This window comes from Bombus bifarius, unplaced genomic scaffold, assembly GCF_011952205.1.
Source record: "Bombus bifarius isolate JDL3187 unplaced genomic scaffold, Bbif_JDL3187 scf7180000009343, whole genome shotgun sequence".
Lineage (NCBI taxonomy): Eukaryota > Metazoa > Arthropoda > Insecta > Hymenoptera > Apidae > Bombus > Bombus bifarius.
In genome coordinates this window covers 1,033,139-1,057,814 of record NW_022885057.1, presented here as the reverse complement: position 1 = coordinate 1,057,814, position 24,676 = coordinate 1,033,139, and the positions used below count along the sequence as shown (strand labels likewise).

The window sequence follows — 24,676 nt, the reverse complement described above, 5'->3', positions numbered from 1 at the left end:
ACTATGTAAACTAAGAATAAAGACATAGTAAATCGTGAGTCACCAATTATCATAATAACAAGCGCTGCTTTATTCATAGACTTTATCCAGCGAAGTATTTACGAATCAAAATAAAAAAATAAATGGTACATGCCGCACTATGTATTGAGCTATTTTACTGCAGCTATGTTATCCTTTGAAGTTTGTAGATTTCTTATAAAAAAAAATCTTAAAAAGTAAAGTGAGATTTCTAGAATTCTCAATACGTTTTATAAAAATAATAATAGAACAGTAGTTTAAATGAACTATTTTAAATAGAAGGAATTGTTGCAGTAGAATAAAACGTTGCGACATTTCCACCTGACATCGTCGATTCAGAAAGATAACGAAGTGTCTCACGAGAGGGTAGTAATAGACGATATGGTCAGGGGAATGAGGGGTGATCAAACTTTAGACTTTGAACTTTGCCGTTCGAGTGTCCCGGCAGTTGTTTTATTTCACTCTCGGCTATTAACATATTTCTCTTCTGCATTTTTCCTACTTTCGATCAGCGTTTGCATAATTGTACGTCCACAACCGGTGCTTATCTGCGTTTCCCTACGAGAAAGTCAATACACATTGGCAACCTTTTCGAATAGAATTTCAGATGATTATGAGGAGAAATTTTCCTACACGAAACTCTCTGTTAGTACAGTAGAAACTAGAAAAATTTGATTCTAAACAAAGTTCTTATGCAAAATTCTGGTTCTTTTTCTCCAAATTTATTTATCTTCGATCCACCTAAAATCGATCGAACATCGTTTCTATCGTTCTTTCATCGGTATCTCTGATTCTCCAAAAAACTAAACAACTGGTCGACAATACTCATTTCCATTGGTCGGCACATTGCCTCGTCGTTTCTACACTTCCATGGAAATCTTTTCCCTGTGGCGTTGTCTACCGGGTAATTTCGCGAGCAGGGACGTTTATTGCTCGTGATAGCTGAGAACGTAGCGACAATAAGAACAAAAAGAAAAGCTTCCAAAAACAAAAAGCGACAAGAGCAACGCCAGAAAAAGAGAGACAGAGAGACAGTGAAAGAGGTAGATGAGGGAACGGGCAGGCGGTAGCGGATGGCAAAAGAAGCAAAAGGAGGAGGAAAAACGCGGTTGGCGAGCAGGGAAGCTCTTTCGAGGCAGCCACGGTCGAGAGAAGAGAGGTTTTTCCTCAGGGCGCGCGCACGTATGACCACGACCACCTACGACGATGACGACGTCGACGGCAACAACGGCAAAAAGTTACAGGAAAGTAAGCCTACCGTGGGAGGCGTGGATCGTGGAGCTTTTCCCCGTGCTACCTCCCGGAAAGTTGCTCGTCGAGCTTTCCAGAGTGGGGAACAGGAAGCACGCGTGCGCGAATCAGACGAGTAGAGAGTGACAAGGTTCAGGGATACCGAGCGGCCGAGATAAAGAGAGGGATGGAAAACCCGTAGAATTTCGTGGCCAGGATGGCCGCGCGGGGAGGAACATCGGGAATCGCTGGGGCAAGACTTCAGCACTCCTCCTCGAAGATCGAGGATGCGAGCACGCTGTTCTAGAGGAACTCGCTCGTTTTTCTAAAGGAACGTACTGATTTTCCTTCAAAAATTTTATCGATGAATCCTTCTTTCTTTTCTGTATTTAAAGATTGTCTTATATTGAAAGAGATTGTACGCTGAATGTATGTTTGAAACGTTGAATGCTTTAAAAATGGAATTGCATTTGTTACGACGTATAGGGTAAATTTTATGGTCGATTTGATGGGATTGGGTGGAAAGTTTAGATATAATGGTAATTGATGTTAATTAGTGTGCTCTATCGTTCGACTGTGATAATAGGGAACGTTTCTTCAAGTCATTAACGTTTCACGTGGAAGAGATTCGGCTTTGGAAGTTTCTCGTTCGACTTCTTCTTTTTCCTTCGTAGTTATTAGGAAGTTCGTCCTGTTGGGAAGTAGTGGTATAATCGGTGGTAGAGGATGTCTGACCAGCTGTGGCTGCATTTTCGACTGTTAATACTGTTAAAGAACTTGATTGAATTAAGATTATGCGATGGTTCCAGGTGAAAGTAGTAAGCTTATTAATGATGCTCCTGGATGGATCGTAAATAATAAGATCTCAAATTTATTAATATTTAAGAATGAACGTTATTTCTCCTCTTATATTTTAAAATTAGTAAGAAGAAAGTTATACACAACTTCGAAAAACGCGATGCTTCTTGATAAATGATATTAAAGAAAATATTAATTTATTCTTAATTTTAGATTCGTTCTATGCTTGATCTTTATTAAGAAAACTTACTGCAACATTTCCAACGATTATGCGAAGGTTAGAGGTAATTAGCAGAAATATGAGGAGCGCGACTGCTTATGGCGTGTAAATACTAATCGTATCTCTTAATGACGAGGCAAAACGAAGGAGGAATTTAAATGTCTTTAATGTTCAGCCTTTCACGCGTTGAATATAGAACATTCTTAAACGTTGTACCAAACTCTCCTGACACGTGTTCGGAATGTCGTGAACTAGTTCTCGATTCGAATTTTCTGTGTAATTGAGTTTTATATTTCGCGAATGATTTTAATAATTTCCTATTAACAACTTGCTCGAAGTTTGTTCAACAAGTGTTGCGAATATTCAAAGGTGTGTTGATACCTCGAAGTATTTTTTTCACAAAGAATGTGATATTTGCTGATATAAAATGCGATATTAATTTATTATATTTTCTTCTTGAACTTTAAGAATAGTTTCTTTTATCTAATTACTTGTTTCCTTCGATTTAGAAGTAAGTTAAATTTAGTCAATTTTAGAACATCTATTATTTCTGAGATAATAGCTTTATGAAGATAGTATTACGATGATAGAATTACCCGTATTTCTAATATTTCAGTGATACCGCAATTACATATAACTAGAATATATGTATGAATAATATACATAGAAAACGTAAAATATTAATATACAAAAATATTTTCAAAAAGCAGATAATGACACAGATAAAACACAGATGATGAATTTTAGAGTGAGATACAAGGATTCATAGAAAATCCACATTTATTCCAATTAACCATGTTGGCTTACCGTAGAACACCTTACGAGGGCATTTTTGGATCAAAGACCGCCATTCCTTAACTCATATAATTTCCTCTTCGTTTATCTCCGGTAATAGATCTCGTATTTCCGCCTTCCTTGCGATTTTACATTTCCCCGTGTAAATTTTCCCGTTGATTTTCAATTTTAACCTCCGTCTACGCAATCCTCTCGTGTTCGGCTGCAGTTTCACTGCGAACTTTCGAAGGAAGTTGGAAGAAGTAGAAGTTGCCAACAGTTGGTGAGAAGAAGGACGGAAAAGAAGACGAAGGTGAAACGACCATTTCATTGGTAGATCTTAATCCACTTAATAGATTCTAAATGAAGCAGTTCTGATCTGGCAGGACAGGACTGCTCCTTAAGCGGTGGAATAAAAATTTGTCGTGCAGAATGCATGGACGTGCTTCAGTTGATGTTGCTTCGTAACATTGTGTTTATTCAGAAGACAATGACGAATTTTGAAATTATAAAGATTCACTGGATTTTTATTCTAATTTTAATTTCTTCTTCAATTTCAATATGAAGTTGAAGTCATAAATCCATGGACATCCCTTGGTCGATACTCCTTTTCTAATGAATGTGTGCTATATTAGTAACTCGAACAATTACAAGTTTTATTCTACAATCTATTATAAGCATTATAGTTTCACAAAACTTTTGCTATTTCTGACAATCACCGTGGACAAAAAGAAGTTTCTATCGATCACAGAGCGAATGGCCGAAACAGAATACCATTACGTGTAAATGTAATGCATCGGAGCAAAAGATGAAAGTACATAGAGATAATAATTTGTCTGGTTCGGCTACAAAGCGGCGCATCGTGTAAAATATGAAATTCTAAACAGACGAACCGGGACATTGGCTCGGTGTCCGTCACTGCAACACGTTGCAGCCCCCGAAATAGTCGATGCCCGTTCACGCGAGAGTCTTCTCTAACGGCATATGCAAACTACACAGACCTGGCCGATCCGTCGTTCATCGTCGCCGATAAATATTCAGTTGTGAAGAGAGGCGATCGGAAGGAAGGAGGAAGGAAGGACGGAGGAACGCTTTCGTTGGTTCCGTTCGCTTCCTAGGATCTGTTGAAAAATGAGTTTATCCTGGATCGAGGCGGCTGGACCGGGTCAGGCGGAGCTCTCTCGGCTGCTCGGACAATTTCGAGGGAGCTGTCGTAGATACGTGCTGGTTGCTTGCTTTTGACGGTCTCTCGAGTAGCGCAGAGGGCTTGGTGTATTGGTGCAGCTTGAAGGGTGGAGGCCAAAGGGAGAGACGCATCGGTCTCCGTAGCTAATTTATGACTTCGGAGGTGAATTTTGTGCAGGAAACACATCAAAGTTCAGTAACGGTCAATGCAACCTGTGCACACATACACATACCGATAGCCGTAGACACGTATACGCGCGTGTACACATGTATAAGCAGGAAGAGAAGAAGAGAGAGAGAGAGAGGTTTAAAAGGAGAGAACGATGAAGAGAGGCAAGGAGAAAGAGAGGAGGGAGAAAGAGAGAGAAGCTTCACGGACGGTAAAGCAACCACGGGCCGCGCTCTAACTACGTTAAAAGTTTTAATATTAGTTTAGTCGACGGCCACGGTAGATTGAGACGTAATTCCAGGTAATACCACGGTTCTACGAGCTACTTCCAGCTAATACCGAACGAAACGCGTTCTACAAAGGACCCTCCAGCCCCCGCGCTCCTTAATCTGCATTAAACTCGACGTTCGGTAGTCCGCCTACCGTCGAGGAACGAACTGCTGTCCGCGATCATAAGGCATCTTCGGTTTCGCCACGTACGATTCCGCAAGGCTTTTGCTTTCTTTGCCGCCGGGGCTTCCCCAAGAATTCCGAATACTTGTTGGCTCTGGATGCTTCTAGTTGATGAACGCTGGAGATGTTTAGGTCTCTAAATACGGTGGCCCAAGTGAATTCTGTAATGACGAAGAAATAATTTAATATAATTTTTTTGGAATAACTTTGAGACGATGGTACAAGTGTTGAGTAGTATTGGAAGTTGGTGTTTGTAATCAAATTTTGTCAGATTTCGGAAAGGAACCTAACTTGACAATCAGTCATATTCTAGAAAACAATGACGTAAATATGCCATGAAACTAGGATTGAAATCACGCTTGCGAAGATTTCCGCCTTTCAGTTTCCATAGTATTCAGTTTCTTTAGCTGTAATAATAATAAGAACAGTCCGGTTTAGCAACCGACGAAGCTCACGGCCGAACCCGGTTCCTGTTTGTCCCTGAGCGGAAACAGTGAAAGCCGTTGGTTACCAGTTCTCCAGAACTTTCCATCACGCGGTTGATATTCTGGAGTGAGGTAGAAAAGGAACGACGCCGCTTCCTCCGGAGCAGAAACATTTGCTCCGAAGGAACAGAAAAAATGCACCTGCGACGGGTAATAATTTGCACCGTCCAGGCAGCCTAAGGGACAGGGCGGGCCTAAAGGGGGAGGCGAGGGTGACTGGAAAAGGAAATAACTCGGAGGTGGACCACGCGTTTTGCTTGGAAGCTCGTCTCCGTACCAGCAAAATCGTACTACGCCCTATCTTTCTCCTCCTCCCCCTCCTCCCCCTCCTCCTGTTCCTCCACCTTTATCCGCTTCTCTGCTCCTCGTCTCTTCTTCTCTTCTCTCCACTCTCTCTTTCTGGCTATGGCCCCTGCCTCCCTTCCTCGGGAGGCGAGTCGATGCGTACGTACGAACACAAGCGAGAAAAGTTTTACTCTCACTACCACTAGCTCACGGTAACGCACATCCAACCTCCTCTTGCCTCCTCTCATCCTTTCGTTCTCTCTCTGTCCGTCGGTCGTCTCTCCTCGGTCGTCTGTGTTTCCCGGGTCTCTCCGTTTCTCTTTGGTCTCTCCTCTCCTCTAATCTAACTCCTCACGAGCGCACACAGGCGCGCAACTCCTGACGATGTAGCGACGCGGCGCGCGGCCCTCTCTCCTCACCAATACCAGCTCGAAATTCTCCTCTGGCTCCTTCCACTTCCACCTCCGTCGTCTCCTCGTTCTCCACCTCCTCTTCCTCCGACGTCCTCCTACTGACGCTGCCGCCGTTCTCTCGCTGTGTACGACCTCTCGGGGTTGCTCGTGGAAAATCGCCGCTCTTCGCCGACGTCGCGGCGCGCACCGTTTGGACTGATCTCTCGTACGGCTGGCTAACGTCGATCACGGGTCTACGTCCTTCTCTTTTCGCTATCGCGGACGCGTGTTTCCTTATCCGAATCGTTACCAACGATCCAGGATCTTATCAGTGACCGCGTTTTCACGCGTTCTTCCGGCTTCCACACGGATCTCCAGCCATCCTCGTGGTACGATCCTTCTCGCAAGCGTTGCCTGTCTTCGATCGAAATGAACGAGTAAGTACCATTTGTGGAAAGAGATATTTTTATACTTTCTTCATGTTTATTGGTATGGTAGGTTCAATTTTTGGTACTTTTGCTATTTCATGCCTGGAAGACTCTTTCTGGTTGTTGAACCGTGAATTTGTTTTAGTGAAAGATGTGTCATTCGTTTGTTAACTGAGCACACATTAGAAAATTATCATTTTGTGGTTTTCAACGTGAAGACCAAGCTACGTGTACTATGTAAAACTTGTACGTTTTTTCTTTGATAGATAATCTCGATTATAGTTAGACAAAATTGGTTATCTAAGGAGCACGAGTTTTACTATTTATTAATAAGACAAAGTATCGCATAAGTTATCATTGGAATCACGCACTGCATTCACATCACGTTCCTATAATTTAGTATCAAACTGCACCACATAAATTCAAAACCATTTTTTTGCTACCACGATTCGCATCTTCAAAATCCATTTCGACAGTCCATCAGACTTATGCACCAAAGATCTCAAACACCCCTATTCCACTTGCGTATCTAAACTTGTAACATCCACCTCCGCGAAAAGTAGTATCAGCTACGTTCTCGATACCATTGTATCCATTCGGTCGGTCGCGTTCTCGTCCGCTGGTACGTTTCTCGCGATGTCAAATTCGCGTGGAATAGGCCTCCGAGTGAAATAGGCTTCTGCGTGGGCGGTGCTCTTGGAATTTGATTTTCGTCAAAGTTTCCAAGGTGAACTGGTCGCACTGGCAAGTGCGCGCATCTGCAAGACTATACATACACGTAGGGGGGCCACGAGGGGGACCAGAAGGAGTAGGGGGCCACAGGAGAGGAACAGAAGCGGAGGGCGAGAGGTGCTTTGGTCCGGAACTTTGTTCTTGTTCTTGCGAAGAACTTCGACTCACCTTCTCATCTCTCTCTCCCTCTCTCGTTCTCTTTCGGCGTTGGCCCCCTTGCTGCACCCCCTCCGCCCCGCCACGTCTACGGCTCGTGCCATTGAACAAACTAGTCCGCTTCAACGATAGTTACTTCTTTCTTGTTACGCGGCTACCAAGTTTCGCACCAACGCGCCGCTCAGGAAGGTTGCGGTGAACTTGGTAGGAAGCTCGTTTCCTACGTTCACTCTCGCTCTCTTTCTCTTCCTCTTACTCTCACCGGTTTGTGTCTGGTGCTCCGTTTTCGGCCACGAAGGATCACCGGGATTCGGGGTTAACGACAGCTGGCGCGTTTCGTCCCGGTTTCCAAAGACAGGGCCGATCAAGGCCAAGTACAAAAGGACTTCTTTGGTACCCGTTCAGAGTTTCCTGCCCCGTCTTAAGTTGATTCAGCTCGAACTTAGGCTGGAGTTTCGCGTAGATACGTCACTTCCCCCGGATTCTGTTTCTCCTTCGATGGAATATGATGCTGCACGAGGTAGATGGTGACTGGTCTTTCGGGCCGCGATGAGGGTGTTTGCAGTTTCTTCGAATGCGGGATGCTTTCGACAATGTACGAAGGTTTTAGATCTTGTTCGAAAGTAGTAGACAAATGTAAGAGAAATGGAGTTGGTTTTATGGAATTATTAGCTGGTATTAGGTACTTCTTTTGTACAAAGATATGTTTCTGTTTGTATATTATTATTTATGCTTTAAGAAATTTGCTTTTAATATAATGTCATTAGTTTAAGTGCTTCTTCCGTAAAGGTTATTCTACGCTATTTGGTTTTTAAGTAGTATAGATTTCTAAGTACACAAACATAGTTTACGACAAGTACCTTTTTCGATTTCATTTAGAAAAATCTTTTTTTCAATCACGTCACTACTATAATACCAATGACATTTTATTTCATCCTTCGATACTTATCCTCACCAACCATACAACGTATGTTTCTGTCTCTACTGCTAAAAGAATTCACTTTCCTATCACTCATCGAATTTTCGAAATCATCTACGAATCGATTTTTCGAGGAACAACTTCGTCCAGCACCCAACACCAACTTTACCCCCGAATTATTACGATGCTCGGATGATTCGATCGAGAGATGATTAATTATATCAGCTTCTTAAGAATTCTTCTATCACCTTCTGCCGCGGCAAACGGGAGAGACAAAGGGGGAGAGAGAGATAGTTCCCAGAGGGAGGGGGAGAGCACGCGAGGAGAGAGAAACAGAGAGAGAGTTAGCTGGTAGGGGAATTGTTACCCGAAGTTTAAACTTGGTTGTCGACTGCCGTTAACAAGGTTTGCCATGGGGCTGGTTCAGTAGTGTCTAGGTCTCGGGGTGTGCCACATCTCGCGCCCATGTTCATTCCGGCGTCTTGGCTCCGTCATCGAAAGTACCGAGTACTTGTCGCGTCACACTTTTCCATTTTGTTCTTCCTGTGAAGCGTCGAAGATGTTCGACGTCGCCGACGGTGCACGTTCGCGTCGTCGCCACTGGTGAACCAGCCTCAAGACCATTGCAATTGTGACACTATTCGTTGTGTATTTTACTTGATGTGTCAGTTTTACGTCGGTTTAAACGTGAAAGGATTACATTGAATTAATGACTTAATGGAGGAGAAGTGCTTGGTGACATATTGATGACCTAGCAGATTTGAGATGTAAGTGTCTGTTTCTTTTTTGAAAAAACAGAGCTTGTGAAAAGAATACAGTGTTGCTTTGTGAATTGCGTTTTTGAAATTGATTTTATGTTAGGTTGAGGAAACGCGATTCTGTGTAATGATCTTTAATAATATTGGAGGAATACAATACACACATACAATTCTCCCATTATCCACGATTGTTAGAGTTTATACTTGTACATAGTATAATTTGTACTGAAAATTTGTACACAGACTTAGTAGATTATTTCTATATTTAACCTTTAGTTTGCACCATTTCTCTTAGCTCAATACAATTTTTTTCATTATTCATCATTGATTTTTTTCTTACCATGGCCCTTACTGTCTACTTAATATCTAGTTTTTAAACTTTATACCTTAACGTATCATCCATATTACCATAAAATAGGGGATCTAGATAAATTGTAGAAAAGAACCAATTTAAGTAATTTTCGATACGTTACTAAGCAATCGTTGGAACGCGATGATCCACAAGTTTGGAAAACATTTAGCAATCTGATTTCGGCGGCAGGTTTCCTTTTGATGACACCGGTTCAAACCGTCGGATAGCTCCGAATCGGATTGCGCTCCTTTCCGAGGAATAAGGGTCGTTCTCGAGAGCGTCCGAAGATTACAGACCGTGCGGGGGGGCTGAATTTAGGAGGAAGAATAGTAGTGAAGCAACCGGCGTCGGGTGAAAACTCACCCCCTGCGTGTTCGTTGATTATATCGATTCGAGGCCTACCTAACGGAATTACGTTCAGAGTGGCCCTAACCTCGCTCAACCTTAAAGGCACCACCTAAGGATCGCCGCCCAAATATTTTCAATGACCACAAGATCTCCAAAATTGAAACTTTGGAAACCTACATATTAAACATTCTGATATATAACGTAGATAAATATTCTGATGTAGAACGTAACTATGATTCGATCAATTTTTCTTGAAAGAAAGACGTTTAAATTTGAATGAACTACGTTCTAATACCGTATAATATTTTTCGTGAACAAATTCTTTGACAAAGGTAGTTGTTGCTTGAAAAGAAAGTTATTACGATTGCAAGAGTTATTGTAGTATAGCTAATTGTTTGATTAATCGTTTTATTCCTCCTTGTTAGGTTGCTCTTAGTGTTAGACGACGTTACGAAGTTCAGTGATAGTAACTTTTTACTCATTATTTCCTAATTAGTTTTGTTTTTAGCGATGATCAATTAATCGTGGTGTGTAGTAGATGATGTGCATACAAATATCTTCTGAAAATTTGTTATAAAAAGAATTTATATTCTGGTGGTTTTTATCATGGTGGTACTTTATCATTTCGTTCGATTAACAAATTGAAATCGTAGAATTAGAACATAAAAATTCACATATCGTGCAAATTATACGTTTTACTTTTACCTAATGATATTATCGACTCAATTATACAAATTTCAATGTCAAACCTTTTATTTATTAACAACGACAACAGATGGAGCCTGCATCTGTATATATTTTAACAGAAATTCAGCATCGTATTTGCTAAATTCCTATTCACTCCAGTATTCCATTTACCACCTATCATTACATCATGTTAAATCTTTAGATATCTTATTCCTTCGACAACTTAATCAAATATATATTTTCGATATCTGTTTGATATTTTTATGAACAGAAATCTTTAGAACATTTTAAAGATTTTTTGATTCTTTATTCTTTTTGAAGAAAAACTCTACCACCAAAAACTCGCATTCTTGAAGACCGCCCGATTTATTCACTCAACATTCCCACTTTAACCATCGAGTAACCGGCATCGTGCCGCACCGGTCCATTATTCCAGCGAGTATTAGCCGTTTCTTAGCCGTTTGCACGGTAGCGTGATCCAATTTGTCGAAAAATGCGCTATCGCGACTAACTGCGAGACGGCGCGACGTAAGAAGAGGAGGCAAAACGGCAGGACGCGAATCAAGGGGTGAACATGGGGTAGTTTAAATGGGTGGGGGCGGACGGAGGACGTCGAGGGACGAGAAGTCGGGGGAGCAGGCAATTAATACGACGCGGAGGCATGCACGTCGGCTGGCAACGGCGAAGGTTCGCTTCATTAGGGCCCGAAGGTAGGTTGGAAGGGTTGATTTTTAGCTTGAAAACCCTCCCACTGCTGCCTCATTGGTTTCCAATTATCGAAATGCCGTCGCCTTAAGGCATCCTCGCCGCGCTCCCTGTCCGTCTCCTGTCCCGGATACCTTTCCGCTGAGCGTTCGTCGCAAATGCGCCGTAATTTATAGTCGGAACGTGCGAATCGTTTATTCCGCTCGAAATACGATGGCTATTCGACAATAGAAACGGTATATCCGGTGGAAACGAGCGAACTTGTAAAGTCCAGTTGAGGACTTGGTTCTGTTGTTATCCAGGATCAAAATGGGAAATAGTTATTGCAAAGAAACTTGTGCTTCACAAAATTTGATATAATACTTAAAAATTTTGAAAGATAGAATGTACCTCAGAAGGTAGATGGTCCGATACTTGACGTATAATACTCAGCCCAATTTTCTTCTCGTTACGAATTCGTTTAGTGCCACGAGGTTCCACAATCTTCTTATTCCCTAAAAGCCGGATATTTTCAATACAATAGAAACAGTGTACTGTTAAAAAATAATTGCGTTTGACTGGCGGCACGAGAGCACTCGTAACGCTCTTTCGAGCACCTGCTCCTTATCGATCACAACAAAAATAAACGATCGTAAAAAGTAACGGCAAAAAAGACCGAGATAGGAAAAGAAGAAGAAAGGGGCGAACGAAGAGAGGATTTGGACGGCAGTTTAGCGAAGCGTTGCAATACACGGGTAAAACGTAACGGAGATTCGAGAGCGAGTAAATGCCTATCGAGCGTGCACCGTCGGTCGGCGACGGGGTTTCTTCGTTTCAGAATTTTGAAAATGCAACGGGCGAAGGGTGTTCCGCGATACGACGGAGATCCTGGGAATAAATGCCGGGAATCCTAGCCGGCGATGGTTCTCCCGGAGAACCAGTAGAAATCCTAGAATCCCCACGACACACACTAGCTTCCGCACCTGTTTTCCGGTGCATCGAAAAAGAGGCGGGCGTTCTTACGCGCGCCGACGAACAGAGCGAGCTGGCGCGAACCAGAAGAAGAAGAAGAGAACCGACTAGAAGGTGCAGCTCGGTAAAAGAGAAGGAGGTTGAGGTGGCGGTTGCAGAGGAGGAGGAGGCGGATGAGGTGGATGACGAGGAGCAACGGCGCGGCAGCAGTAAGAGGCGAGATGAGAGGTGGAGGAAAAGGAGGATGCCGACGAGGAGGACGAGGAGGACGAGGAGTATGAGGAGTATGAGAAGAGGAAGAGGTGCTAGAGGCAGAGAAGGAGGACGACGAGGATGAAGAGGAGCAGGAGGAATAGTAGTAGGAGGAGGAGGAGGAGGAGGAGAGAGATGGCCGGGGTAAAGCGAGCGGGGGTGGTCCAATCAGAGGCGAGTACGGGTGGGGCAGAATACCTCCGCCTTCTCCCTCGCGTTACCTCCTGCGACTCTCCTCATCCCTCTTTCTCCACGAGGTTGGAATCACCGCCACCTCCAACCAGCACCACCACTATCCACCTTCTTCCTCCTACTCTACCTTCACCTCCTCCTACGTAAGCTTGGCCTCTCCTCCTCTCTGAAGCCCCCGCGGCTCCTGACGGCTATCCAAGACAAGTGCCCGCGAGAGATTCTCACGGCATGAGCGAGGATCGTTACGTACGACCGACGGCGAGGATATCCACGGCCGAGGATTTCCACGACGATTTCCGCGCGAGTACGCGTTCCAACCCATCATCCACGATACGCACGCAATGCTGCTGCCCGCCGCTCCTGAGGACACCAACGATTGCATTAATCTGGATGTGACCGATCACCCGGTGTAATTGAACGACCGTCGCTGCACGTCACTACGAACACGCACCGTCACAATACACAGAAACACTCACAGGGAGAGTGAAACATCGTGCTTCTGCTGATTACGCGTTCGACAGTAAGTAGGCGCAACGTTGTTTTCATCCCCCCTTGCGTTCCTACGATTTATCTTGTTGTGTCTCTTCGTTTTTCTTATTTTTGAAATCACGGGTGTGCACGTTGCTGATCAATTACTATAGATTACATGGTCAATAGTTCGTCCCGAAAATTATTTACCTCCTGTAAGTGACAAGAATCAGAAAGGCGTGTATAATCTAATCGAAATAGTAGATTGCATCGTATAACGTCGTTGATCTATCGTGTGCCCTATAAACGGAAGCAGAACTGGCTTTCCTCCCGATGAGAAATAAATCTGGGGATGATCGTACGTGGAATCGAGGGAGAAAGGGGAAAATAGTGTCGGGTGTACGGTCGGATAAACACCTGTGCGCGAGATAGAAACGGAGTAATCGGGAAAGGGGACGAGGATGGAAAAAGATAAAGAGACGGCAACAGTGGGGTATGCTCGGATTGCTCGACCAAAACGCGGATGATTCGATCCTTTCTGAACCATTTCACCCGATTTGCCTCGGTGAAATATCGCCGGCCGACTCGCGGTGAACTGCCACCATACGTGTACGCGTGTGCTTCAAACCTCGTTCGTCGACGTTTCCCCGAATTGTGCTGTTTGTCTGAACATAGTCGGACATTCCTACTGCTCCTGCTCGGCTGTGCCGATAGAAGCGTGCATTGCCGTACAGCTATAAAATTTTCTGATTTTATTTTACCTTTTTCCTTTTTTGGTTATCTTTGTCAAATTTTTATGTTTCTTAAAGTGTGGTTAGATAAATTAAGAAACGACGCATGAATTACAAAATTCTAAATGTTGCGTCTATTGAGAAGCTACCGATGAGTTGTTGAACGTTAAGATAACTTTATTTTTGTTGTGGTACATTTTCGGTGTTATTATATTATTCGCTGTATCGCAGGTTGGGTTTTAGTGGAATCTGTTCGACTCACGAAACATTTTTACGAAGTTAGATAGACGTCACGTAGGAAGACAAAATGGATAGGACGTGGAAGTAGGGCGATGAGATTATCTTGACCAATAAACCGAATGGTTCGGAATGACTGCAATTATTTCGTGGCGCGTGTGGTCGGTGCCGATTGGACGAAACTGTTTCGCGATCAAGGGAGATAAAGAGCTCGAGAATACGCGCGAACCTACGGTGGACCGTCATGTACTGTCGTAAACGAGATAATGATCGCTCGCCTAGAAATACTCATGAGTAGGAAAATATGCGTAAAATAGGAGAACGTTTATCTGGAAATAAATTATTTTACTATTAATTGCTCAAAAATCAACATAATTTCCAGAAATTGAATATAATAAAAAAATAATAAGAATAATATCTAACGGAACAAGGACTCGAATATCACTCAAAGTTAGATTTTATAACGCGAGGAAAATATCTTCTCTATCACAGAAATATCTTTTAAAGAATCTATCTATCATTCTTTCAATTTCGATATTTCTACATAGAAATTTGCACGAAGTTGTATACTTTCGCAATTTTCAAGAAAAGCTCGTATTTATATTTTTCTTATTCCTGGATATTTGTATGGACGCGTAATAAACACGATGCATACAGTCCACCGTGAGGTAATGTGTATGATAGCCTAGTAGAAACTCATGCTATAAGGCGTTTTATCGCGGCGACTCTCGCACGTATACATTTATATTTAAGGGGGAGGACGAAAGTTTGCTGACAACATGGCCGACACGTCTCTGAGCTTTTCCACTCGCCACTCTGTGCTTTCATCGTCTGGCAAGGACGACCTTTATTCTATTCTCGGCGGTTCCACGGCGCTGAGAACCGCCCACTTGCAACCTATCCTGTGAAGCAATTTTCGAGGAAAAAAGAGACACGAGAGTGGCCACTCCGGCCATTACGGAGATGCTTGCGAATTCACCTCGATACACGCCCGCTTCCATAAACTTCACCCGCCTCGCTTTTTCTATGCAGAGCGGAAGCGTTATAATATTCTTTCGAGAGTTTCCGTCGATTTGTGAGGAAATGCTTCTCTACTTCGGGCAACTGTCTTTTGCCGTATGATATTGCGTGTTTCTCGCTACGTATACAATTTTTGAGTCCTTATAAAGTTAAGGAAAAAAATAGTATTAGAAATATTCGAAAAAAGTTTGTTTATTAGATCTGTATTCTTACGATCTGTTAATTATTTTTGTTGTTTTTAAAGAATGAATGATATTATCTTAAAGAATGTTCCTGAGAAAGTCGTCATATTTATGTTTCCAACGACTAAAGTACACGCAAGCCAATTTGAATATTAGCGAAAATGAAAGTGCTAAAAAGCTATGTGTAACAATACAGTTTTCTCAAAGACACAGAAAAATCGTTCGATTTGCGAACAAAGTATTTATTCAGCTTCTAAAATAACACGCGAGAAATCGGTGAAAAAGCAGTGCACGCGCGGGAAATCAGAAATGCTGTTAGCCAGATGCGAGTTAACAAGTTCGCGATCGACATGGCCGCATCAAGCACGTCAAGCTGTTTAAGCATGCAGTCACGCGAAAGCACGACCGCGAGACACGCAAGCCACGTCGTCGAGGGACTTCCGCGCATCGTCCGTGGATCTGCTGTTCGGTTAATCGTCGAGAACAAACCAACGAGATCGGCAAAGCGGATACAGCCAGTCGCCGTCGATAATAAACGAAACGTGAAACACCCGAGAGAAGTCTGCGTGCAATGACGAATGGTAGAATGGCCGATACAGAAAGAGATGAAAAGAGAAACAGAATGCGAAAGAGAATATGCGAATCGAATCAATGAATCGAAGGAGAAAGTGATAGCGCGTCACGGTTTTGTGAATGAGAGTATGCAGAGGCGGGCGTGTTAATATACTTCGCCACTCATTGATCGTCTCTCGTATTGTGTCCATTGTTGCGCGTCCACATCGTCGTCACAATTAATACAAACCCATTAACAGCATGTACTGATGCGAGCGCAAGCGAACGTGTAATTGCTGAAACGAACGAATATTGTAGAAAACCGTGGCTTCCGAAGGGTAATAGGTCAACGTGTATTCCGGCTGAATTCTATATGGTGTACAAGGAATAATTTTTGTTTTTTAGTCAGTGGTAATTTTTTAAATATAAATTGAAGAGCGCATGTTGGATGTTTTTGGAATTTTACGTATTGGAATCTTTTGGCGAACGGAAACGCTTATAGGAATTACTTTTACTCTCTTTTTCAATGGTGGTTCTTTTCAAGGAAGAAAGCAACCGAACCAAAATCATTCTCGAGAGACGATAATGCCGTCGCACGTTTCTCCGCGCAGAAGTTGCATCGGTCTTACTGCAATCCTCCCCAGTTGTTTCCAAATCCATTCTCTTCCGCCATGAACAGCGGCGACGAAGATCGGAATACAGGGGCGAAAAACCGGGAAGAACGGAGCGGGAGAGGAGAACCGGGCCAGCGGAAACTTTTCCCGTGCAAAGTACCACGCGGACTGGCTCGAGGTTATGAAATTCTGATGGCTCATAAAATGTAAGAAAATTTACAGACTTCGCCCCTCCGCTCTGCCTTTCCTTCTCTTCTTCTCTGGTTGGTCTCAGTCGCCGGCCAGTCGTGCTTCGTTTCTCCTTCATTTCTCCTTCGTTTCTCGTTCGTTTCGCGGTGCCGCCGGCTTTGCGAAGTGAACGGAAGAACGGCTGAAGGGCGCAAAAGGGGACGTCGGCGTAAAGTTTAAAACTCCCGGCAATCGATTAGGAACCTTGGAAGAGAGTACCACGAATTGTACGCCTGCTTCGTTATTTCTGTGTCTTCGTCTCGGACCCCTTTCGAATCCTCGTGAGTCTCATTTTCCTCGATTAAATGTGTCATTTCATAGTAAGATACCACTGTACTCTCAAAAGCACCGTTATTCTATAGACGAAAACGTCGATTTCGTGGATTTTAACTATCCGGACGGAAGCCAAATGAATGTCTGGTCACGGGTAATGAATTTCTGTATGTGAACGGTGGTATTAGATACAGTGTGTCTTTCGAGAGGTGGTCTCGTATCGACTTCTGATCCACCAAGATTTTTCTATCGTTGGTTAAATTGTTGTCGTTTGATCGATATTAATGAGCACCAGTTTTCGAATATTGGCAATCATTGGTGGAGTGTTTTGAAATTGGTAATGGGCTCGAAGTTTTAAGTAGAGATTTAAAGTATGATGATTTAAATCTTGCGCTGCGCTTTTAGCTTCATATGGTTACCAAAGGACATTTAGGTCATTGGAAGTTCATTAGAATTCAATTTTTTTATTGCATCTTCGAATTTTTATTGAAGTTTCTATCTTAAGAATTTGACGTTAAAAGCTGGTATTTCTCTAAGGAGTCTTTGTGTTCCTTTTATAATCAAAATCTTCTCGTATCGATTAGGCTCGAGAAGGGGTTAATTAACAGCAGCCAAATGAATAAGTCTTGATCAGTGGAAATTACGCGAGGGACGGCACAAAGACGATAGTCGAACTATTTTCGTCTATTATCTACACTCTTTGAAGCAGTCTAGACGTTTTGTGAAACTCCAGCAGTAGACGAGACGATCGTCCGGACTATTAGGTGCCTGGGGGAGACAACAATTTTAATCATCCCTCCTGTCGATCAGAATCAAGCGATTCTCAGTAAGAGTTGATTAGCGATGTAGCAAAACAATTGTATTCTGTTAGCCAAAACGTGTGATTTGAACGTTTTAGTAATATATAATAAAGGAAAATTATTGTAGAAAACAGAATTTTCATTTTTCAAAAAGATATTTGCAGGAATAATAAGAACTAAGCAATTAGGAGTGAAAGTTTTCCAAAAACAAATATTCAATTTACAAACATAGATACTCAAACGCAGTCTTCTTTCTGAAACGTTTTAATTAGGACACAATTTTATGAGCATGTAAAAATGCATGTCAAATTTTTTTATTACTTTATCTTTTCAAAAATTTGTTATCAAAATCATACTTGATCTAAGACAAGCTATCGTGCAAATTTTACGCGAGAACAAACAATAACAGTTCTCTCGTAGTTTTGGTCACATAACGACTCGAGCGAATTGTACCCGGGGAAAATTTCCTGGCTGGATGTAGCGAAGAATCTTTAGGCAGCGATGCTCGCTCGACACTCGCCAATCTCGCGCGTATAATTATGTATAAAGGCGACGACGACGATGACGACGACGATGGGGCTGAAGTTAGCGAGGCTGATGGCGGTGATGGTGGTGGCCCGCCGCTCAAAATACGTCTAAATATTAATGAGCTGTCCCTGCCTACGGCGTACCACCTTCGTTTGGGCATTCATGCTTTCCTCAGACGGTGGCTACGTGTAGGTGGGCGACGAACGCGTCGAAAAGTGTTGTGTTGGTGTAAAATTAACGCGAAGGAGGGTTGGTTGTTCGTTGTTCCCGTGTGTGTCAGACGCGAAATACCTGTGAAACGAAGTTTGAAGAGTGTCGAACGATAATTATGGCTTTTGTGCGAGTTAATCGTCAGTTTTCATAATAGTAAACTATAGTGGTTCAAATGGAAAGAGTTCAAAATAGGGCATATTTCATTAACTAAACCAAATGCGGAAATTGTAGATGTTTTTAAATGGGTTTCCAAATTAAAAATGGTAAAAAATAGCGGTGATCGATAGTTAAATGGAAATCAGTTTCTAGTTCTTGGGGCAGTAAGCAATGTTGCAGTATAACCAAGTAGCGCTGCTTGATAGACAGACGTAAATATCGATATCGTGCTTACCATTATAAATAGCAATACAAGAAATAAATTTCAATAATGAATATTACGATTAATGTGAGATACGAAGCACAATTTAAGTGATATTTAGCTCTCAATAACGTATAGTTATATAGGACAATACCTGTAGACAATTGTTTATTTCACACTTAATACATCTGTCGTTAAGTAGAATTAGTCGGTAAATGGCCTGACACAGACATCTAACGCAACTGATGTCGTCTTTCATTACACTTTTTTAGTAATTATATCAACACGAATTTAACATTATTCTACTTCTACTTTCCTTTTAAATAATTTTATCACGTTTAATCAACACTTGTCTAATTCGTTCTTACCTTCCTTGTTCTTTCGTGCCGTCTCTTTCTTTCTTCCGCTCTTAACTATCTTCGCTGTTGAATGGCAATGACGAAGAGGAGACTTTCGCAGCTGGGAAAGGGTGAAAATAGGAGATGCGAAAGGGTCGACAGGAAGGAGTTACCTGATAGTTAGTACAAAGACTGTCATGTAAGATGCTCCGTCAAGTAGCAGTCACTTCGTCCCTGTACCCCCATCTTACCCTCCCACCCTTCATTTTATTCTCCTCTATTTTCCCGGTACTCCTTCTGTTCTGTTCTTCCTGGCTGGCAGATCCTTCGGGACGGCTAATTGTGAGCGACAGTCGCAACGGATAACGGAAGGAGGGATCAACGTCACTTTCGAGAACTTCTCGAAAGCTCAGCCGTCGGTGCGCACCATTATCAAAGAATTTGCCGATAAGGTTGTCGACAAATATGTCGATTAATCTGTAAAATTGTTGTTTATGCGACAAAGAAAATCTAATCCCATTTTGATACGATAAAATATGTTTTGAGATTTGTTTCACATATGTATTAACACATAACATACATATACATTAAGTTGTCCGAAAAGTGTCTCTTTTTTACAAACACGTCTTTTACAACGATGCATCTTTATACAAACATGAAACCTAATCTGTCGAACGTTGTGATCTTTATTTTGATAGAGCAAAATGGATCATACGTAATTCGACAAAATAATATAATTTCCTTATAAAATGAAAGAAACTTTTCGGACGATCTAATATGTATAATTAAAAAACTGGAAAGACGATAGAAAATTATCTCGCATTTGAACATACTACATGCACGTTCTCGCGAATCTAGTATGAAATTTTTATTCCGTGGAAGTAGTTCCACTGGCGGTAATATCGTCTTTAGATTCACATAGCCACAGTGTAGTGTCAGATACATCCTATTTTTTCTTCTATAGGAGAAAAATAGTCTGATTGCTAGCCGGCCAACTTGCCACATTAAACATCGTAGAAACATTATAGTTTGCATAGCAGTAGCAGACGTTCCTCCTCTAGAGAACCGAGTAATCTATTCACCCTCTCTCTCGCGGAAGATCGACAGGCATTCCGGTTCTAGAGCGGACAAGAGCGAAACTAGACTCTCTTACCCTTTATCTTTGAGAACGTCTTTCGAAAATCGCGCATTTGCTCACAACCTTTACGAAATGAAACGCGACCAACCTTTCTAGTTTACCTTTCGTCCCGAGAATGTTCGGCGACTATATTTACCATCTCTCGTAGGTACTTAATTTTGCTTTCGGAATTAATTCCGTTAAGATGGGTCGGATGGAAACGGTGTAGGTGTTACGTAAAGGTAAGAGTTGCCGTGTCGCTGCAACGTTGGTATTGGTGACACATTGAAATACCAGCGATATGTCGGAGAGGCGAGACTCGTGGAAACTTCCGCCGAGTATTTTCCCCTGGACTGTCTCTCACAATTAGAATACTCTGGAGAGGAAGAGGGAGTGAATCGGCTTCGTAGTCGTAGAAACGGAGTAACGGCGCAGATAGGTGCCTATTAGTGGGGGAGAGACGTCGTCGATTTTCCGAAAATAGAGACGGAGAACGTGAGAGCGGGACGGAACGATGATTTATTGTACCTTGGGAATGCGCCTTGAGCGGTGCTGCGAATCTAGTTGATGCCAGTTAGAAATACTGTTCGTTCGAGCCTAGACTAGTTTTTTATAGCTGAATATGTGGGATGACGGAAACAGTAGTAGAGAAATTGGAACAGCTTGATGAGCAGTTGATTAAAAAGAGGATTTAGTTTACTAGTCCATGAAATATTTTTCACTGTTGCTCCTTAAATTATAGGATCTCCTTAAACCAACTTTGTAATCTTCATGTTTTTGCATATACAGCAAATCATTTTATACGTCAAGATTGTTAAAGGGATGTTATTAAAATGATTAATATAGGACTTATAATTCACTAGAACAAACAACATTTCATTTCATACTCCGAAATTTTTGGGTGATCGGAGTAACTCCGTCATCGCGTAGTAGCCGTCGAGAGGGAAATGCAACGGAGCCACGATGGAATCGCGTGACGTGCAATTCGACGGTTCGGACGGACGGCTCTAGGAATAGTCGGTTATCAGCCCACCGAGTGGTGAGCCCTGGCCTGGGTGTGTGTCTTTAGAAAAGCATTAGTGTCCGGAATTAATTGATCGCGGAAGGGAAGTGGATATCTACGCGAGCTTACATATTCCTCTTTGCCTCGTTCCTCTCTCTACCTTTCTCTTTCTATTCACCTGATAGTCTCCGTTTCTCTTGCTCGACGGTTGGTTGGTCTGAGGGTGCAGGGTAATATCGGTACTAGGCTGTACCAGTCGATGAGCCACTCGCCGCCCTCCCCTCTTCATGGCTCTTCTTGCATTGCCTCCTACACACGACTACGTTTGGGGCAACGATATAATTCGATGGCTCGTTCCTTGTGACTTTTATCCGCGTTTTTAATACCGGAGTACCTCTCGACAGCACGTATCAACCTCGTTTTTTACCGACCACGCCGCTTTTTGGTCGCGTTCATTTGATTCGTTCGAGGGTCCGGCGTTTTATCCATGAATGACACGGCGCGACGCGACGCGGAGATAAATTTCTTCCTCGTTCAGATGGACAACGTTTTCGGTGGCTCGCATGAAATTTGACCATCGAGCTCGGCCAGCTGATTAATGTGTACCGTTTGGCTGGCCGACCATTCGACCACGCTTTTTCTTCCTCCAGTGTCGCTCGACGTTGCGGTGAAATTTGTCACAGGTGTGCAAAACGTTGGAAAGTATTAAGCATAGCTTTTTGGGACCGTGTACTGGTCTATGATAAAGAAGCGCAGCTTCTGGCATAATTAATAATTAGAAGATAGTACCTGAACAATTCTTGCGCTCTTTACTCTTTTATTCTATAGATTAATCTTTATCAATTGTACGTTTGTTTGCGATTAAAGATATTACTATATTTCTTAACTCCAGCCATCCTGTTTGACGTGTTTTTATTGCAATACACTTACTTTTGTATTTTCTTAGGTCCTTCCCATGATCGTACAAATTTTTATAAAATGTAGTCACTGACTTTTCTATTACGGTAATTAGCACAATATATAGATGGCTTTCCGCATTGTCATTTTTCTTTCTCATCCGTGTCATCGTTGAGGATTCTCGACGCCAGAGGCAAAGAGATGCACAACGGATAGAAACGTTTGTTTGAGGAGGCCGAGGGCCGACGGTTATTAAGCTCAGGCCACAGACCACATCAGAGGCAAGCAGAGAGACCCCTTGGCGTATTCACCTAACCTACAGCCCTTTCTCTATCTCTCTCTATTCTTCTTCTTCTTCTTCTTCTTCTTCTTCTCTCTTCTTGGTTCGTCCGCGTATCTATCATAATTTACGATGCCTCACGAACCTTCTAGTCTCTAACGATCAATCCTTCACGGATTTCATTCAGCTGTCGACCAAACCAGAAGTTTTAATACGAAATGCATATTTCATTGTCCACGGTTGTCCCCTCGAATTGCATTTTTCGAATGTGCGTCTGGTTCCAGTACAGTTATGCACAGTACACTAGGATTAAGAGATCACACGAGAAACTTTGCTGAGAGTAGTCTAGTTTTCATTGACTCAAATATTTTGTTTTTCGATCGAGGTATCGTAGAATGGAAATAGATGATGATAAAAGAATTGTAAAAAATTCATTATTTGAAGCAGTACTTTGGTTAATGTGATTTTATTTCTTTGAGTAAATCATATTATAGTGCTGAAGAAATACGATCTAAACACAGCGTTTTATATCGACTACTTTGTTCAACGAGAGAAATCAAAGGTCATTTAAGAATTGGCAGTTAAATGGATATAGAATAATTATATGCATCGCTATACGTTCCTTAATCGTGACGCGCATTGTTGCATACGTAATCATAACTTTAATCATTCAGTGACTGAAGAAACGCAGTTACCTGACAATCATCAAATATACATACTTTATATTGCGTTATATATATCCATCTATAAACTGACTCATTCCGAAAACAAACGACTTACGAATAACAATTTAATTTAATCCTCACTAATTTCATTTTATTTGTTAATAATTATTATACCAACACCAAGCTCAAATATACAAATATACCGGAGACGCCAACAACCGTTCCCTTCATAAACCACCTACCTTCACAAAAATTATTTGACTATCAAATAACGTTTGCCGATTTTGACAATTACCTTCAAATCGACCACGAATCGATCCTTTGAAATTCAGAGCGAATTCTTCGCGAGGTGGCTAGCTCGGCGATACCCATTACCGCGTGCCCGGCGAAACACGCCTATCCAGGCCACTTAGACGCAATCACGAAAGCAATTGGAATCGGTAAATATCTGATTCGACTGGTGCAAAGGGAAGCTCGCCCCGGGAGGGCTGGAACGAACGGAGAGGAGGCGCCGGGCTTAAGCGGTTAGCCGGATCGAGTAGTAGTCGACTTGATATCCGTCAGATATGTCCTTGAAGCATGCGAGCCGTGCAATATCGTTTGATAAAGGACGCCGTTACTCGCACAGCCAGCTCGCACGCTTCTGCGTTAAACGCTCCCACGCGCTCCGTGTAACGGATATACACTGTGGCTCAACCCTCTCGCTGCTATTCCGCGTTTCATCCCTTTCAGCTGATCCCTGTTGCACTCGCGTTGGCGTGCAACCGCTCGATTTCGCTCCGTGTCCCCGTTCCCTCTCCAACTCCGCGGAAATCTGCCTTTAGGCGCGTTGCGGGAGCACCGAGATCTGACGTGATAAGTGGTTAAACGGCAGTAAGTAAATGTTGTAATGCGCGCTGCGAACGGAACGCCGCTTCAAAGGTTGATGCACCACGCTGTGAGACGATTATGCGTATCGCGCGACCGCGACCGCCACCGCGGTGTTATGAGATTAGGATGAGGGCTCGAATTATAATACGTTTGTTTAGGGGCGAAATGAGTAATAACCGAGTAGTTATTCAAGGTAGTCAGGGTTTTTGGATGGTTTTGTGGCGAATGGTTGTTAGGTTATGTTGATGTGCGGTCAGCTTATGAGGTTGAATTTTTTGCTTGTTTTATCAAATCGTGTCATGAATAATATTTCTTTTGAATACGCTTTTGCATTTTCTAATGAGAGAGCAATTATATAGCATGTATTATATCACGTGGAACCCACTTTAGAAGTGGGTAGGAAAGTGGGTATGAAAAAAGTTCATACGGACATTTGTTCTATCCGATCTTGTTTCAAATTTGTAGCCATTTTTGTGTTTCAACAATCCGCGACTGCTTAATTTCATTGAAATGAGTACCCTTGGTTTGTATTATTCGATTATACCTGGAATATTTGAAATATTGCAAAATTCTTTCATACGATTGCAAGCTTACATATAGACCGAGGGTCCGAGTACCTTCCATGAAGGTAAACAGTTGTGGATTGTTGAAACACAAAAACGGCTATAACTCTGAAATCAGATCAGACAGGACATATGTTCATATAAACTATTTTCATTGTTCTTGTGATATTTCCTATCCACTTCTGAAGTGGGCTCCACATGTTACATGTCATTTTTCTAATGACCTGTAAGCTTTTTTTATATCTTTTTT

The 24,676-nt window shown here is 42.4% G+C and overlaps 1 protein-coding gene across 7 annotated transcripts in view; it reads left to right on the top strand.

The window, feature by feature from the left end:
* The window catches only part of LOC117215041 (mucin-5AC-like), a 303,613-nt gene that overhangs the window by 98,490 nt on the left and 180,447 nt on the right, over nt 1-24,676 (top strand). The window contains exon 1 of one of the 7 annotated variants that reach the window (XM_033461436.1): nt 6,094-6,446. The exons of 4 other annotated variants lie outside the window; for them this stretch is intronic. The gene's annotated coding sequence lies outside the window, so the exon portion shown is untranslated. Of the gene's footprint in view, nt 1-6,093; nt 6,447-8,969; nt 9,012-12,639; nt 13,010-24,676 lie in introns of those variants that run through there. 2 more of the 7 variants (XM_033461438.1, XM_033461435.1) reach the window with 2 other exon arrangements.